At 33.1% G+C, this 7,484-nt stretch overlaps 1 long non-coding RNA gene and 1 pseudogene across 1 annotated transcript; one reads left to right on the top strand and one right to left on the bottom strand.

Moving 5' to 3' along the window:
- Window positions 1–2,029: 2,029 nt before the first annotated feature.
- LOC120185188 lies at window positions 2,030–2,522 on the top strand. The gene is made up of 3 exons (XR_005522100.1): window positions 2,030–2,048; window positions 2,308–2,373; window positions 2,462–2,522. It is a non-coding gene; the product is annotated as an uncharacterized LOC120185188 (long non-coding RNA).
- Window positions 2,523–4,553: 2,031 nt separating this feature from the next.
- On the bottom strand, window positions 4,554–7,127 carry LOC120185187 (annotated as a pseudogene).
- Window positions 7,128–7,484: the final 357 nt, after the last annotated feature.

Below are 7,484 nucleotides of genomic sequence, written 5' to 3'. Positions count from 1 at the left end.
CGTGGTTTGCATTTAATGATTGTTTTTCATGATATTTAACTCTGATTTAAGATTGTTTGTGATCTTTTAGTAGTTTGATCTCTTATTATAGTTCTTTTACCGATGTAATTAGATTTGTTCGTATCTATATTTTATTCGAGTTTTTTATAATTTTTTAATAAAATTTGAGACTTTTTTTTGCATAAAAAATATTAGGTTAACTACACAGATGATTATTTATGTTTTTGTTTTGTCTACTTTTGGTCATTAATTTTAAAAAACCATAAGATATGATTATTTTCGTTTTTATTTATTTAAGATGTGGTCACTCTGAGTTAATCACTGTTAACAATAGTTAAATATTTTAATATAATCACACATTTGATCCATTTTATTTACATATTCTCTCAATTTAGTTAGATTTTTAATAAATTAAAATAAATTTAATCCTCCAATTGAATGATGTCACATGTCATGCCACATACCAACATTCGATTGGAGGACTAACTTTATTTTAATTTAATATATTTATGTCCACCAATCAAAGAGTGACATGTGTTACCATGAAGTTGAAACAAAACAAAGGAAAGCAAATTAGGAAACAAAATCAAACCTTGGTCACTTAAGAAACTAAACATTATCTAACCATTAAGTCAAGATTATTGCTTTGTCTAAAGTAGATAACATGGTGTATATATTTTGTATCTTAGCGTATAAATACTTAAATTTATAATATTTTATATATATTAAATTAAAAAATATTTTTATATTAACTTATTAAATATATCTTATTATTAACTTAATTTAAAAATATTTTATTTTTATTGTCATTTAAAAATATATTTTTATTTTGAAATTTATTTAAGAATATGACTAAATTGAGAGAATATGTAAAAATAGAGATCAAATATGTGATTATACCAACTATTATGTCGCATATTTTTTAAGTGTTAACAACAATTGACCTAAGATGACCACATCTTATAAATAAAAACGAAAATAACCACATCTTAATTAAATAAAAACGAAAGTGATCATATCTTATGTTTTTGAAAATCAATAACCTAAAGTGAACAAAACACAAACATAAGTGATCATATGTATAATTCACCCAAAAATATTTAATATCGTCTCTTAGTTTATATTATATTTACCAAATCTACAAAGCATACATCTTATAATGTACCTCAAGGCCAAAGCTAAGATTATATTTCACACAAAAAATTATAAGAGCCTTTATATTTTAAAATTGAGAAATTTATCTAATGCCAAAATGGATATATATATATATGTGTGTGTAGGGGTGTAAACGAGCCGAGTTGAGCTCAAGTATTGCTGAGCTCGACTTGAACTCGAAAACTTTAAACGCAAGCTCGACTCAACTCAAAAACTCACAAGCTAAAAATTATTAAGCTCGACTCGAACTCAAAATATATATTTGAAACTCGACTCGAACTCGAAAAGGCTCGAATTCAAAAAAAAATCAAGAATTCAATTAAAACTCAAAACTCGATTCAAGCTCGATTCAGCTCGGTTCAAGCTCAATTTTGAGCTCGATTCAAACTTGATTCAAGCTTGAAAACGAATTAATTTTCAACTTCTGAAACCCATCCCTTTTATAAACTCGACTTTACCCCTTATTCCCCAAAACTATCGATGTGGGATATCCCTCTTTCAAGCTAAATATAGTATACTATGCATCTTCTTCTTCCTCTTCTTCTTCCTCCTCTTCTTCTCTCCCGAAACTCAACACTCTGAATTAATAAATCCTGGTTCCAAACATTCCACTTCCAATTGATCTCCCATGAATTGCAATAAAGAAGAAAAAGAAAGGTGTCAGCAGCTATAAGAATATTTATTCAAAAATCTCCCATGGATTGTCTGGTACTATGGTTCGCGAGGTCCCGAGCATTATTGGCGGTGGCAGTTTTGTCCAGCACAGGGATGTTTCACCATCTTAATGACGGAACCATCATCCCGACTCTAATCACCTTCTCTTTGCCGACAACTTTCATGGCAACGCTCTTCCCCGTCGGAAGATGCCGGTTCATTGGTGCATGCTTTCTTATGTAAGTTCCCTGCTTAATATATACTTCCTTTTAGCATATGGTTGACTGTAAATTCTGCATTTTGTCCCTTTTTCGATTTACAGACATCTTTTATATTGTTGCTAGAATTCGTATTTCCTGGTTTAAATTCATGCTTATGTTTTTGTTTTGAGTTGTGTGAATCATTTGGTTGTCATTTTTTTCTAAGAAGAAACTTCTTTCTCCTTTAAATTTAAATTATATTTAAGACTCATTTGTTTGGCCTCTATATGTTTAACAGTTGGGCAAGTAGAGCCCTTGATCCTGAGAGCAACGAATCTGGTGATCTTGTAACATCTGTAAAAAGGTTTCTATATATTTCTAATGCCATTGTAATGCCTTAGCCCTTTTACTTGCTGACATATATCAAGTATCTCCCATGTGCTTTTTTATAGGGGTGTATGGGCAATGATTGCATTTATTCTTGCTTATTGCTTGCTGCAGGCTCCTTCCACGTAAGTTATTAGATTGATTCTCTCTGTAGATCTTAATCCATTTAATTGTTTTACATGGATTCCTTACTGATTTGTAGAAACCTTTCATGACAACTTTCATGGCAAAGTTCATGGCATTCGACCAAGCTCGTATTTTCCATGGAGAAAAGCCGGTTGATTGGTTTTAGCTTTCTCCGCCATTTTTTATAAGGTAGATCTATAGAAATTACTTGAATGATATAATTTAAAATAAACAGACGATTATAAACAGTGTCGATAGTCATAATTAATATATGATAAAATCATGTCTCAATCAGTAAGTTGTATATATTTATTTTGCATGTTGATATATTTATGTATAAGTATGCAAATGATTTATTTAGGAGTCACATAACATCATTTTGCATAATTTGTATGTTACCTTCATGTGCATAACTTAACTCCTATCACATAACTGAGTTTAGGGTTTAGGTTTAAGATTTAGTGCTTACGGCTTAGGGTTTAAAGATTAAAGTTTAGGGTTTAGTGTTTATGACTTAAGATTTAGGGATTATAGTTTAAGGTTTAGTATTTATAGTTTAAGATTTAAAGATTAGGATTTAGGGTTCATTACAAATAGTCAAATACATTAATTAATCGAATTGGTAATGATTTATGAGGTAAGTACAATATATATATTGATATTAAATGCTCAAACCTTTGATATTTGAACCCGAAACCTCAAAATATAATAATAATTTAAAAAATTAGTTATTAAAAATATTATCATTAGAAATATATTAAATATTTGTCATTAGACAAATAATTTTTATTAATTTAAAATAAATATAAGAATATTTATTCAAAAATAATTTTTAACCATTTTTAATTTTTCTATTGTTTGGCTATTTTTTTATTTTATTTTTCTACGTTGTCAAGTACTTGTGCAGTAAAAAGTTAAAAAAAGAAGAAAAAAAATCAACCAAACACGTGTAATTTAACATGTGCTTAATTAAATGAACTTTTATTTTAGTAATATACAATGTAACAATTGGACTTGAGCTAGTTAATTAAAAAAAATAAAATTTGATGGTAGTTGTATTATAGAATTTTTTATATATTTTTAAAATTTTATAATTATCAATAATGTATTTTAAATATATTTTTAATAATGTAGTTTTAAAAAATCTAAAATTATAATATAATTTTTTTTCGAATAACTCACGAGCTTTTCGAGTCGAATATCGAGTAACTCGTTTCGGCTCGTTAAGAACTCGAGTTCGAGTCCATTCGATCCGAGTATTTATCGAGCCTTGATCGAGTCGATCTCGAGTAGCTCACGATCTGTCTCGTCTCATTTACAGCCCTAGTTGCTTGCAAGGGTTTTAAGTAGCGATTCAAATCGCAGTCGCGTTTTCGGTCATGTCTCGTTTATCGCTTTTGTGATCATAGCGGGCGCTATTGCGGTCATAGAGGGCACTTTTGTGGCTATAGCGGGTATATCAGAAGACAACGCTACCACTATTTCGCGGGCGCGGACCGTTATTTAAAATCCTAGTTTTAAGCATGTTATCGGCAACACAATCAAATAATCGAATGGCTAGAAAAATTGTACACAAAGAGATCCAACAACTGTTGGGGCACACAGTTCATAAATGTATAGCATAGCTCAAGAGTATTGATCCATCAGACAAACAGAACTGATGGATCAATACTCTTGAGCTATGCTATACATTTATGAACTGTGTGCCCCAACAGTTGTTGGATCTCTTTGTGTACAATTTTTCTAGCCATTCGAATATTTGATTGTGTTGCCGATAACATGCTTAAAACTAGGATTTTAAATAGCGGTCCGCGCCCGCGAAATAGTGGTAGCGTTGTCTTCTGATATACCCGCTATAGCCACAAAAGTGCCCTCTATGACCGCAATAGCGCCCGCTATGACCACAAAAGCGATAAACGAGACATGACCGAAAACGCGACTGCGACTTGAATCGCTACTTAAAACCCTTGCAAGCAACCATTCCCCAAACCTGAAACCTATGCTTCACTTTCACTTGCATAATAAACAAGCTCATCTCATTAAATCCAAGAATAAAAATCCATTCCAAAGGCTGTGGAGAAGCATAGATGGCAATAGATTCCGTGTTCGTGCGAAAACGACACCCATCACCATCCCTAGGACAATAAGTGGTACCATTCTCTGTACATTAAAATGTGCCAGCACAAACGCAATCGAAATCACCAGTATCGCGCACCATACGAGCATGTACTTGGTCAACGAAGGGAGAAGGAACCCCCGGAAGATGACCTCCTCCCATACCGGAGCGCATATCGAAACTACAATCGCATATAATGCTATGGCTGGTGGATCCCTTGCTAAGATTGATTGTTCAACGCTTGAAAGGGTTACGGGCGTAGAAGGTATAACAGGCAGCAAGTTGAGGTTGAACTGTGACAATCGATTGATGACCGGAAACATGAGGCATCCTATCACAACATCAATAAACCACTTTCCTCTCAAGCTAAATTTAAACCAATCCAATGGAAGGGGATGGAACCGAGACATACAACGGTGCAGTATTGCAATCCCGGCAAGGCCTTCACTTACGTCCGTCACAAGCCTGAACAAGGCCTGTCCCCTGAATGTTAGAGATTCCTTGATCAACCCAGGCATGTGAGCAGCTAAAGGAATTATCCAAGACCCAATGAACCAGAATGCAGCTACCCAGAGAAGCATAACCTGTGTGTGAGCACACAAAATGTTATCATGCCAACCATTCGACACGTTTCCATTTCATCCGAGTCACATATGATGTTCACATTTAGAGTTCAAAGGCTTACAGTGCTTATTTCTGTATAATTCATTGAAAAGCAAGCTTAGCATCTATAAAAAGCTAAGACGATGGTTGCGGATGCCAAATATGTTTGCAACAGAATGTCAAGTAAAACAAACTAACCTGCACAATGGTCTCTACGGTCCATGGTACACTCAACCTCTTGCCAACTGCTCTTGAAACTGTATCCGCAGCCTGCATTACGACCAATCTATTTCATCATTCCCCTATAAAACTAAAAGAGAAAAGAAAATGTGAAAAGATTGGGGAACATGTTGACATATTTGACAATTATGCAAGTTGTTCTTGTAAACTAGTAAGAATGCAGGCAGTTGTTCTTTCATAGCTTGAATGTGCACTCAATCACATCAGATAACAAGTCATTCAATACCAATTGCTCCGTATCGATTCAGTTTCAGTAAGGAGCTTCGAGACTAAACAGGTTGGGCAGATTTGTTAACTCACAATCACAGAATACCACATGAACCAACTCTACTGCTTTCCATGATCTAAAACCACCTATTTCATATGCCAAAGAGCAGATGATTTAGTAAAACAGCCCATATAACTTACTCTCTCGTCATGTTCCAGTAAGTTCACCAAGGACACATGAGAAATAGCTAAATTCTCCCATCGATACCATCTCTGACTAAACTTTAGCCAACAAATTCTTCGTCCAGCATACGTAGATACCAGTTGCTGATAGATTCAATGATCAATCAATGGCTAACAACGGTGACATATCGCACATGTAGACAATTAAACATCCTAGTCCATCACATTGAATCCAGTTAAAACAATCCATTACCTCCTGAAGAGATGATTTCCAGTCTCTTTATCGAGCACTAGACTTGTCAAACTCAGGTTGTTCAGTTTCTTCAAGCAGGAAATGATCAATACATTCAGATTTTGGGGTTTCTGGGGAAAACCCTTCATGCCTAAAGCATGGAAATTTCCATTTCTGCAAATTAAAAACAAAATAAAGCCAGAATTGATTGTGCAACAAGGGTATAGACGGCATAATCAACATGACCACAATTAAAGAGATACTCAATTGAACTCAACCGACCTAAAGCTACAAAGTTCTAGCATTTATCATGGACTAATAAAAAGTGATTTAAATAGTGGTATACTATGAAACAATTGATGCCGTCCGAAACTATAATTGTGCCGAAATAATTGCAATAGCATCCGTTTTATCCGCAATATCTATAAAAGTAAAGCAACCGAAAACACAACCCGCAATTTAAATCCCTGCTAATAAGTGGTTATATCAAGTTTCCTCTACACAATTTACCCTCTCTTTGTTATCCAATTTTCTGAGCAACCAAGCATAGAGAAACTAACTATAGTTCAGTTTAAATGGAATAACTTGTCAACTTTATAACTTCAAATTAACTTTTTCCTCAAGTTTCGCGAAAGCAAACATAAACCATTTCAAAGCTAAACTCCAGATTCTAAAAAACCAAAATTTATCATAAAAGTGATTTTTTTTAAAGAATGGGAAAACAAGAAAGGAAAGAAAAGCTTGAGATTTATACTTACCTTGTTTGTGAGTTTGAGATTGGATTGGAAGATGCCATTAAAAGAAAAGTTAGAGGGTGGAGTCCGAACCCGAAATTTGAACAGAGAAGGTGCAAGAAGTGGGGATGAAAGGCATAGGAGCTTAACATGAGGCCTTGACATCAACAACTACGATAACTTACATTAGAAAAAGGAATGATTTTCAAAATCACTTGAGGTTTTGTTAAAAAAAAAAAGAATTTTGGTTTTGCAGGTAGAAGAAGACTTTAGAGGGTGTTTAAAAACGAGGAATTCATGTCTTTTTCGGCTAATCTCTAAGCTAGGTTACTGGAAAAGAGATTTTTTTTCTTCTCAAAATCATTAAATTATTTCTACGGTCATTTCCTTTTCGTCTTAGTAAACTACACATTTAATACCTAATCTATTACGTTAGTTCCGTTTCAATACTCAAATTTATTTTTTTAAAATCATATCTAACATTTAGTTTAAGTTTCATTTTAGTACTCATCATTTTAAACTTAACATTGATGTTGACATATCATCATAAGATAATGACATATCATCACTGAAAATATAAAAAAATACTACGTTGACAGTTCTATTAATTTTTTAACATTAAAGTACTAAATTGAAACTTAAACTAA

The sequence above is a fragment of the Hibiscus syriacus genome, unplaced genomic scaffold, assembly GCF_006381635.1.
Source record: "Hibiscus syriacus cultivar Baekdansim isolate YM2019G1 unplaced genomic scaffold, ASM638163v2 tig00112993_pilon, whole genome shotgun sequence".
NCBI lineage: Eukaryota > Viridiplantae > Streptophyta > Magnoliopsida > Malvales > Malvaceae > Hibiscus > Hibiscus syriacus.
Note: the sequence above shows the minus strand (reverse complement) of the source record. Positions and strands in the feature narration are given on the sequence as shown.